Source organism: Lagenorhynchus albirostris, chromosome 5, assembly GCF_949774975.1.
Source record: "Lagenorhynchus albirostris chromosome 5, mLagAlb1.1, whole genome shotgun sequence".
In the NCBI taxonomy this organism is placed as follows: Eukaryota; Metazoa; Chordata; class Mammalia; order Artiodactyla; family Delphinidae; genus Lagenorhynchus; species Lagenorhynchus albirostris.
Window position 1 is genome coordinate 12,476,506 of NC_083099.1, and position 12,011 is coordinate 12,488,516.

Consider the following 12,011-nt stretch of genomic DNA (forward strand, 5'->3'; position numbering starts at 1 on the left):
GGGACCTAATGAAACGTAAAAGCTTTTGCAAAGCAATGGAAACTACAAACACAAAAAGACAACCCTCAGAATGGGAGAATATATTTGCAACTGAATCAATGGACAAAGGATTAATCTCCAATATATATAAACAGCTCATGCAGCTCAATATTAAAAAAACAAACAACCCAATACAAAAATGGGCAGAAGATCTAAATAGACATTTCTTCCAAGAAGACGTAGAGATGGCCAAGGAGCACATGAAAAGCTGCTCTACATCACTAATTATTAGAGAAATGCAAATCAAAACTACAATGAGGTATCACCTCACACCTGTTACAATGGGCATCATCAGAAAATCTACAAACAACAAATGCTGGAGAGGGTGTGGAGAAAAGGAACCCTCTTCCACGATTGGTGGGAATGTAAATTGATAGTCACTATGGACAACAGTATGGAGGTTCCTTAAAAAACTAAAAATAGAATTACCATATGATCCAGCAACCCACTACTGGGCATATACCCAGAGAAAACCATAAATCAAAAAGACACATTCACCACAATGTTCATTGCAGCACTATTTACAATAGCCAGGTAATGGAAGCAACCTAAATGCCCACAGACAGACGAATGGATAAAGATGTAGTACATATATAAAATGGACTATTAGCCATAAAAAGGAATGAAATTGGGTCATTTGTAGAGACGTCGATGGATCTAGAGACTGTCATACAGAGTGAAGTAAGTCAGAAAGAGAAAAACAAATATTGTATATTAACGCATATATGTGGAACCTAGAAAAATGGTACAGATGAACCAGTTTGAAGGGCAGAAATAGAGACACAGATGTAGAGAACAAATGTATGGACACCAAGAGGGGAAAGCCGTGGGGGGGGTGGCGGTAGGAGGAGTTGGGAGATTGGGATTGACATGTATACATTTATATGTATAAAATAGATAACCAATAAGAACCTGCTGTATAAAAAATAAATAAAATAAAATTTTTTAAAAAACGGAAGTTATTCCCTTCACATACATGTATTTATATGAATGAATTATTTCCATGCTTACATCTATAAGTACAAAAAAGAGGAATAAAACCTACCTTGAACCAAAAAAGAAAAAAACAAAACAGAACCCACCAGTTATACAGATGAAAACCCTATCAGGGCACTTGCTCCAGTGGTAGACAATTCTGAAGTTGGTCAGAGGTGGGGAATCGTCTCGCATGCAGCCAGCAGCCCCCCCGCAAGGAGTGTCCTCATTACAAGCCTGGGGCACCGTGCCGAGGCGTCTGTGAGTAAACGTGAGATGAGCCCCAGGCCAGCTTCTGCTGAACTGTTCCCACCCTTCCCAGGTAAAACACCTGAATATGTACAAGGACTTGAAAGCCTAGAGGAAGGGCCATGGAGCCACACGAGTGACAGCATGCCAGCCGACTTGGTGCCTGCAGGCCAGCCAGGATGGTCCTGGCCCTGGGTGCTCTTCTGGAAGATTTCCATTTCCCTGCCTGAGATACCCGTCCTGTCCCTGCCCCCACTGCTTTTTTCCTTCCTCACTTCTGCCCAGGGAGAAATTCCAGCAGCAGGTATGGGTGACACATCCTCTTCTTTAGCAGGTGGCAGCCTGGCAACTGCTGCAGAAAGTCCAGCAGAGCCCCACTCACACTGGGCCACCCACAAAGCCGTGGCCTCTCACTCCCTCCCACCAGCCCAGCCCCGAGACTGCTGACAGGGCAGAGAAAATGGCGTCAGGCACAGCTGCAGGGGCTCTTGCTGCCTGGAGTCGTATTTATATTAATCTCAACCCAGGCACACCTGGGGAGGGCTGGCAGGCAGGGTAAGGCTGCCCAGGTCAGCCAATCATCACCCCTCAGGGGCTCACAGTTGCAGAAAATGGAACTTGCTGAACTGGCTGGGTCCAAGGAACAGGTGTGGGCTCCTGAGAGTCAGGATAGACAAGGGGCTGCAGCTTTGGCTTGTTTTCTAATCATTTTATCTGGCCCATAAGTGGGAGACAACTTCAAGAAAACCCTCTCCTAATGAGAGGAACCCAGGAGTCAGGGAGAGGAGGGGTGGGTGGTGGTTGGAGACAGAGGCCTGGTGCCCCGGGTGCAGTGGAAGTCTCTGGAAGACCAGGTGGAGGGAGGCCGCACAGAGTGATGCCCAGGGTCACAGACCTGTCGCAGCTGCTGTTTGTTAGTTCAAGTCCTGCTCTGAGGTGCTCTGTGTCAGCTCTGAGTGACAGGTGAGCTGGGGGTGCTCTGCAATGAGGGCTATGTGCATGGTTCCTGTGTGCCCAGCCCTGCCACGGTACCTGCAAGGGTAGCTCTGTATCCTGGGAGGGGCCTGATCATGAGAGCCCTGTGGGCTGGGGTGGGGGTGGGGTACCTGCCCAGGTGAGCTCCATATCCTGGGATTGGTCTGACCACGAGAGCCCCATGGGCTGCTGGGAACCTGGTAAAGGATGTCAGGACAGTCAGTGAAGCCACCGAGGATATACCTCCAGTTGCTCCTAATTCCTACACCCTGCTGGTCATTCTACCAACCACCAGGACATGGTATTCTGTATTAGTCTTCAATGATGCCTTCTTTTGTATTCCATTAGTCCTAGAGTCACAAGAAATTTTGGCTTGTGAGTGGCAGGACTCAACATACAACTAAAACAATACTTCCGGGGCGTCTTGCCCCAAGGGTTCAAAACTTCCCACACCATCTTTGGGGAAAGCTTAGCTAAAGACCTAAAAGTTCTACCTCTGGAAAAGGAAACCCTCCTTCAATACGCAGACGACATTCTGATCGCCAGCCCTACTAAGGAGGCCTCTGAACTACCAAGCCAATAAAGGATAGAAGTTGTCCAAGAAAAAGCTCCAATATCACAGACTGCGGTGACCTGCCTGGGCTTCATTCTCACAGAAGGTCGGAGAAGCCCATCCCAGGAAAGGGAAGAAACCATTTGCAGCCTTACCCCTTTCTAAAACTAGAAGACAGCTTAGGGGTTCCTGGGGAGGCCAGGGTTTGCTGCTTCTGGATCCCTAACTACAGTCTACTAGCTGGGCCTCTATATGAAACACTGAAAGGAAAAGATGATGATGCTTTTGAATAGAATCCAGAAGTGGCCTTTCAAGAATGGAAAGAGCAGTCAATTCAGACCCTTGCCCTGGAACTCCCTAATTTAGCTAAACCCTTTGACCTTTACATTCCCGGTGAAAGGTGAATCGCCATTGGAGAATTAGTGCAAAAACTGGGACCACTTGAAATGGAACAACGCAAGAATGCCATCCAGGTAGGATAAACTACGGTCACCAAAGGGTTTGGCACACTGCCACATCTGGCCAAGATACTGGCGGTATCTAAAAACCTGGAAATCAGCAGCCCAAAAGGCCACCTCCCTCCTAAGGGAAAAGGACCCCACGTGGTGATCCTAACCACCAACCATGCCCTGAAGTTGCAGGGTTCGCTCCGTGGGCACACCGACCTCGAGTGAGGAGGCCCTCCAACTCCAACATCCAGAGAGATAACCGGGGGCAACAGGGCATCATGACGACTCGTGTGAACAGCACTTGACCTGGAGTTTCTCTCATAAAACAACAAGAGTATGTCCCAAAAGAGTAGACTACTGCTTGCAGGACTTACTGCACCCAGAGGGGAGCTAATAATCTTGGCAGGGGAACCGTATATCACACTGTCACCATAGAAAAGCCTACAGACACCGTGATGATGGTGGCCAATAAGACCGGCTGGACTCCTGTTTACTTCAAAAGGCTGTTGACTCAGTGGCCATCCTGGTCCTTGATCACCACTGACCCTGGACTGTCTGGGAATTGAGCGGGAAGGGCTCTAACCCCTGGTGCTGTTTGTACGTTAATTCAGGGGCCTAATTGAAGAAAGTGCAGACTACTGGTCAGAGCATCTAGGCTGGCAGAAACGGTCAGCCTAAGGTGGCCGAACAAATGTGGGGCGGGGTGAAACCGGCCCCCACAGCGTCTCTGCACATCTCTTTCCTAGACCCTTAAAGGTCATTAGAATCTATAACACTTCCAATGCTGGTGCTCAGGCGGACGAGCAGGGAGGCAGGGGGCCTGGGGACAATCAACGTCACCTGGAGGCTGCTGGGGAGAAGTTCTGACCCTCGCCCCCGGGTATGAGGGCTCCCAACTCAGCACTCAGCCGTTACAGAAGAAGGGTCTGCACCCTCAGCACTCCAAGAATGAGGAACGGGACAAAAGGCAGAGGAGGGGTTTGTCCCCAGCAGAGCCCACTAAAAATCCCTGGGAGATAAATATAGAATCTGGGCAATAAAGTCAAGTCTAACCTTTTTTATCCTTTGTGCTTTGTCTAATTTCACGTGCTCCTAGGGTCCCGCGTGCAGAGGTTCCACACCCGGCACTTCAGACCAGATTTCCTAGTGCAGAATGGCTGGGTCGACACCTCAGCTCCTGGGGCCCAGTGCAGACTCCGCGATATAGAGCCTGAGCTGCAGCCAACCGGGCCCTCGAGAGCTCCGCCCCCTCCCTCTCACTGACTCTGACAGGATCTCTACACAGCAGCCCAGCCCACAGCCCACGGGGTAGTGCATGCTCTCACCTCTCCATTCTCTGATCAAAATATAAAGTTTCCTTTGCTTGTGAACCAAACTCAGTCTCGATCTGTTGGCCCCAATGACACTGGGCAGGGGGACACTTGTTGGGGTCCACTCTGGAGGATCAGTAACAGAAATTGAGACTAGTGTAACTTCAATGAACAGATGTGTGAGCCAAACTGTAGTTAACATAGAGCAGTGTATAAGGCTCGGGTAAAATAAGATGTTTCTAACACTTCCATTTGATATTTCCATCACTTTATTATAAGCAAGTTCAGTGAAAAGGTTTGTCTTATTTGTCAGGTCAATATTAGAGAAACGAAGTGATTTCTTTCCAAGGATGTACATCTAATAATCTTGGTTAAAGCTTCAATCTTGTTTTAAATGCTTTTCCATTGAAAATGATACCTCTCTTTCAGCTCCCCCATTTCTGAGAAGTATAAAATCTTATAATTTATTATTACCAAAGGGGAAAGGTGGGAGGAGGGATAAATTAACAGTTTGGGATTAACACATACACACTGCTATGTATAAAATAGATCATCAACAAGGAACTACTGTATAGCACAGGGAACTACGCTCAACATTTTGCAATAACCTATAAGAGGAAATAATCTGAAAAAGAATAGATATTTTTATTGACATCATCTATCAATGACAGTTAAAGTGTAACCTAAGGGAAGCTGGTGGTGAGTGCTTCTGACCCTGAAGACTTCAATCATCTAAAGTTTGGACTCTGCCTACTTCCCAAGGCCCTTAATGAACATATGTGTAGCCGTAGCTTAAAAAATTCCCCAGTTTGGGTTTCGGGGAGACACTGATTTTGAAAAAGCCCTGGTGTTCTCCTTACATGAATGGGACTCTTCCTACTGCTAAAACATGTCTGTCACACCCAGAGGATGGTATACCGTCTGATCGGGAAGAGTTTGGAAAAGGCATCTCATCTCCTCATCTCCTGGTGCTCGGGTTCACCCCTCCAGCGTCTTTACTAACAGTCTCCCCACTTGGAGATGTCAGCACTGTCAACATCCTGTTGTGTACAGCTTGGAATTTGTCCAAAGGATGAAGCGGAAGGATGAGGAACAATGAGAGACAAGTCCTAGGTGTTCAGACAGGCACATGTCACTCTAATTTCCAATCAGGAAGACGAATTGACCAAAGGCTAGGGTTGCCCATGGAAACAGTATAGGGCTTGAGGAAATCCCACTGCTTTGTGGCCAGTTCCCATAAACACAAGTTGAACGATGGAACTCAGGGGCAGTAAAATTCACGAAACTGCAGAGTTGAAAATATCCATCACTGAAAAATGTCTTGAGGAAAGTCAGAGAAAAGGACTTGTAAGCAAGGGAGAATGGCAGGAAAGGGATTTGAGGAGGTAGAAAGGACTTGCCATTAAGCATAAGAAAAGAGGCTGAACATTGCCAACATTGCAGTTGGCCAAAAAGGGTGTATGCGTTTTTTTCTGTATATATTCAAGAAAAGGGCATACACTTTTTTAGCCAACCAAACAGGTGGGCACTGGAAATCAATACTACAAAAGATATCACTTCGCATCAGTCAGAAGAGCCATCCTCATAAAGCGTAAGCAACAGAAATGCAGGACAGGGCGAGGAGAAGAGGGAGCCCTGTGAGACTTATAGTGGAAATGTATATTGCCAATGGCCATTCTGGAGAAGTGTATTGTGTTTACTAAAGCATCTAAAAAATGAGCTACAGAGTATAGGGCACTTGCACTCATGGGCGTATATCTTGGGAAAAACAAAAATCGAGAGGACACAGGCACCCCAATGTTTACCGCCTCTCTGTTTAAAAGATCCTCGACTAGGATATAACTTAAATGTCTCTGGAGGGAAAAAATGGATAGAGATGTGGTACTTAGGTAGAGTGGAATATTATTCAGCCTGGAAATCAATGAAATATGGCCAGTTGTAACAACTCCGGAGGAGTTACGTATGATCATTCTAAGTGACAGAATTCAAAAAGAAAAAGACACATATCATAAGATATCACCTAAAGGTGGAATCCAAAATGGCTGCACATGAAATAACTTACAAAACAAAAACATAGTCAAATATGTAGAAAACACGCATAAGGCTGCTAAACGGGAAAGGTGGGGAGGGGTGAGGCATCATCCAGGAGGTTGAAATTAGCAAAGATACCATTCCAAATACCAAACTGATAATCAACAAGGCCTACACGGTAGCTAAAAGAACTGCACTCAGCACACTCAAGTCACCGGAAAAGAATATATACGACTGGTAAGACTCTGAAAAAGAATTTATTGATGTCTCTCTGTACGTGAATCAAGTGGATGTACAGCAGCAAGAAACAGAGCTTTGAAAATCAGCTGTAACCAATATAGTAATAAATTGAAAAAAACAAACGACAGAGAGACAGAGAAAACCTCTTACAACTTTTCCTCAGGGACGGTGATGCAACATGGATTGAACACATCTAGACCCACAGCAGGATGAGACATAAGGCTGGAAACTGTTTGCGCTAAGAGAAATGTGAGCTTGGGTGAGGAAACGCACACCCTTTAAAGTAATACTACCTGGTACCCATTCAATGGGTCCCAAATCTGCAGGTTCAAGGGATCTTCCTACAGCTAAAACATGCATGGAAAACCCAGAGGACTGTACACCATGTGATCGGGAGATGTGTCTAAAATGCACCTCATTTATCCTCTCCTGGTGCTCCTGTTCACCATTCCAGCCATGTTACTTAGAATCTCCCCACTTGGAGAATCAGCACATTTAAATTTCTGTTTCACACATTTTGCAAATTGTGAGGAGGATGAACGGGAAGATGGGGAACCAATGAGAGAGTAGTTGTAGGGGTTTGGACGGGCACATATCACTCTAAATTCCCATTAAGAATAAGAATTAAAAAAAGGCTCAGCCCGCCTCGCCGGAGCCAAAATAGGGCCTGAAACAATCCTGCAGGTTTGAGGCCAGCTCACAAAAGAGCAACTTAAAAAATGGAGCTCAAGGTCACTGCAATTCACAAACCTGCAGAGTTAAAAATGAAAACTAACGTCCAAAAATATGTTGAGGTAAGGCAAAGAAGAGGTTCTGAATGCAAGACAGAATTGCAAGAAACAGATTTCAAGAGATAGATTGGACTCGTCTTTAAGGCACATGAAAAGCACATGAAACCCTAACCCTAACCCTAACGCTAACCCTTACCCGAAGCCTTACCCTAACCCGTCACCTAATCCAAATCGGTACGCTAACACTAACCCGTGCCCTCACACGTACGCTCACCCTAAACCGTTGTCGTACACTCACCTGGACAATAAACCATCCCCGTCCCCGTCCCCTAACCCTAGCCCGAACCCTATCCCTAACCCTTCCCCGAAGCCTGACCCTCACCCGTCCCCTAATCCTAACCCGTACGCTCACACTAACCAGCGCCCTCACACGCACGCTCCCCCTAAAGCGTTGTCGGACCCTCACCTGGACCCTAAACCGTCCCCGTCCCCTAACCCTAACCCTAGCCCGAACCCTAACCCTAACACTTCCCCGAAGCCTGACACTCACCCGTCCCCTAATCCTAACCCGTACGCTCACACTGACCCGCGCCCTCACACGCACACTCCCCCTAAAGCGTTGTCGGACCCTCACCTGGACCCTAAACCGTCCCCGTCCCCTAACCCTAACCCTAGCCCGGACCCTAACCCTAACCCTTCCCCGAAGCCTGACCCTCACCCGTCCCCTAATACTAACCCGTACGCTCACACTAACCCGCGCCCTCACACGCACGCTCCCCCTAAAGCGTTGTCGGACCCTCACCTGGACCCTAAACCGTCCCCGTCCCCTAACCCTAACCCTAGCCCGAACCCTAACCCTAACCCTTCCCCGAAGCCTGACCCTCACACGTCCCCTGTCCTAACCCGTACGCTCACACTAACCGGCGCCCTCACACGCACGCTCCCCCTAAAGCGTTGTCGGACCCTCACCTGGACCCTAAACCGTCACCGTCCCCTAACCCTAACCCGAACCCTATCCCTAACCCTTCCCTGAAGCCTGACCCTCACCCGTCCCCTAATCCTAACCCGTAGGCTCACACTAACCCGCGCCCTCACACGCACGCTCCAACTAAAGCGTTGTCGGACCCTCATCTGGACCCTAAACCGTCCCCGTCCCCTAACCCTAACCCTAGCCCGAACCCTAACCCTTCCCCGAAGCCTGACCCTCACCCGTCCCCTAATCCTAACCCGTACGCTCACACTAACCCGCGCCCTCACACGCACGCTCCCACTAAAGCGTTGTCGGACCCTCACCTTGACCCTAAACCGTCCCCGTCCCCTAACCCTAACCCTAGCCCGAACCCTAACCCTAACCCTTCCCCGAAGCCTGACCCTCAGCCGTCCCCTAATCCTAACCCGTACGCTAACACTAACCCGGGCCCTCACACGCACGCTCCCCCTAAAGCGTTGTCGGACCCTCACCTGGACCCTAAACCATCCCCGTCCCCTAACCCTAACCTAGCCCGAACCCTAACCCTAACCCTTCCCCGAAGCCTGACCCTCACCCGTCCCCTAATCCTAACCCGTAGGCTCACACTAACCCGCGCCCTCACACGCACACTCCCCCTAAAGCGTTGTCGGACCCTCACCTGGACCCTAAACCGTCGCCGTACCCTAACACTAACCCTAGTCCGAAACCTAACCCTAACCCTTCCCCGAAGCCTGACCCTCACCCGTCCCCTAATCCTAACCCGTACGCTCACACTAACCCGCGCCCTCACACGCACGCTCCCCCTAAAGCGTTGTCGGACCCTCACCTGGACCCTAAACCGTCCCCGTCCCCTAACCCTAACCCTAGCCCGAACCCTCACCCTAACCTTCCCCGAAGCCTGGCCCTCACCCGTCCCCTAATCCTAACCCGTACGCTCACACTAACCCGCGCCCTCACACGCACGCTCCCCCTAAAGCGTTGTCGGACCCTCACCTGGACCCTAAACCGTCCCCGTCCCCTAACCCTAACCGTAGCCCGAACCCTAACCCTAACCCTTCCCCGAAGCCTGACCCTCACCCGTCCCCTATTCCTAACCCGTACGCTAACACTAACCCGCGCCCTCACACGCACGCTCCCCCTAAAGCGTTGTCGGACCCTCACCTGGACCCTAAACCCTCCCCGTCGCCTAACCCTAACCCTAGGCCGAACCCTAACCCTAACCCTTCCCGAAGCCTAACCCTCACCCGTCCCCTATTCCTAATTCGTACGCTAACACTGACCCGCGCCGTCACACGTACGATCCCCCTAAAGCGTTGTCGTACCTCACCTGGACCCTAAACCATCCCGTCCCCTAAACCTAACCCTAGCCCGAACACTAACCCTAACCGTTCCCCGAAGCCTGACCCTCACCCGTCCCCGAATCCTAACCCGTAAGCTAACACTAACCGCGCCCTCATACGTACGCTCCCCCTAAAGCGTTCTCGTACCCTCACCTGGACCCTAAACCGTCCCCATCCCCTAACCCTAACCCTAGCCCGAACCCTAACCCTAACCCTTCCCAGAAGCCTGACCCTCACCCTTCCCCTAATCCTAACCCGTACGCTAACACTAACCCGCGCCTTCACACGTACGCTCCCCCTAAAGCATTGTCGTACCCTCACCCGGACCCTAAACCGTCCCAGTCCCCTAACCCTAACCCTAGCCCGAACCCTAACCCTAAAAATTCCCCGAAGCCTGACACTCACCCGTCCCCTAATCCTAAACTGTACGCTAAGACTAATCCGCGCCCTCACACGTACACTCCCCCTAAAGCGTTGTCGTACCCTCACCTGGACCCTTAACCATCTCCGTCCCCTAACCCTAGCCCGAACCCTAACACTAACGCTTCCCTGAAGCCTGACCCTCACCCGTCCCCTAATCCTAACCCGTACGCTAACACTAAACCGCGCCCTCACACGTACGCTCCCCATAAAGCGTTGTCGTACCCTCACCTGGACCCTAAACCGTCCCCGTCCCCTAACCCTATCCCGAACCCTAACCCTAACCCTTTCCCGAAGCCTGACCTTCACCCGTCCCCAAATCCTAACCCGTATGCTAACACTAACAAGTGCCCTGACACGCACACTCCCCCTAAAGCGTTGTCGGACCCTCACCTGGACCCTAAACCGTCCCCGTCCCCTAACCCTAACCCTAGCCCGAACCCTAACCCTAACCCTTCCCCGAAGCCTGACCCTCACCCGTCCCCTAATCTAACCCGTCCGCTAACACTAACCCATGCCCTCACACGTATGCTCACCCTAAACAGTTGTCGTACCCTCACCTGGACCCTAAACCGTCCCCGTCCCTAACCCTAACCCTAGCCCTAACACTAACCCTTAACCCTTCCCCGAAGCCTTACCCTAACCAGTCCCCTAATCCTAACCTGTACGCTAACACTGAACTGTGCCCTCACACGTACGCTCACCCTAAACCGTTGTCGTATGCTCACCTGGGCCCTATACCGTCCCCATCCCCTAACCCTAAACCTAGCCCGAACCCTAACACTATCCCTTCCCCAAAGCCTTACCCTCACACGTTCCCTAATCCTAACCCATACGCTAACACTATCCCGTGCCCTGACACATATGCTCACCCTAAACCGTTGTCATACCCTCACCTGGACCCTAAACCATCCCCATCCGCTAACCCTAACCCTAGCCCGAACCCTAACCCTAACCCTTCCCCAAAGCCTTACCATAACTTGTCCCCTAATCCTAACCTGTACGCTAACACTAACCCGTGCCCTCACACGTACGCTCACCCTCAACCGTTGTCGTACCCTAAAATGTCCCCTAAACCGTCCCGTCCCCGTCCCCTAACCCTAACCCCAACCCCAACCCTAAACTTAACACTAACCATATCCCTAACCTTCTAACCCTAACCCTAACCACCTAACACTCTAACCCTAAACCTAAACCTAACCATAACTCCTACCCTAACCCTAACACTAACCCTAACCCTAAACCTTAGCCCTAAACCCAAACACTAAACCCTAACCCTAACCCTAACCCGTGCCCTAATCTTAAACCTAACCCTAACCCTCTAACCCTGACACATGCCCTAACCTTAACTAGTGCCCTAACCCTAACCCGTGCCGTAACCATAACCCTAACCCGTGCCCTAACAGTAACCCGTGCCCTCACACGTACGCACACCCTAAACCGTTCGCATACCCTAATCTGTACCCTAAACCATCACCGTCCCGGTCCCCTAACCCTAACCCTAACCCTAGCACTTACCCGAAGCCTTACCCTAACCCGTCCCCTAATTGCAACCCGTAGGCTAACACTAACCCGTACCCTGACTCGTACGTTCACCCTAACCGTTGTCGTACGCTAACCTGTACCCTAAACCGTTCCCGTTCCCTAACCATAACCCTTTCCCGAAGTCTTACCCTAACCCGTCCCCTAATCCTAACCCGTACGCTAACACTAACACATACCCCAACAA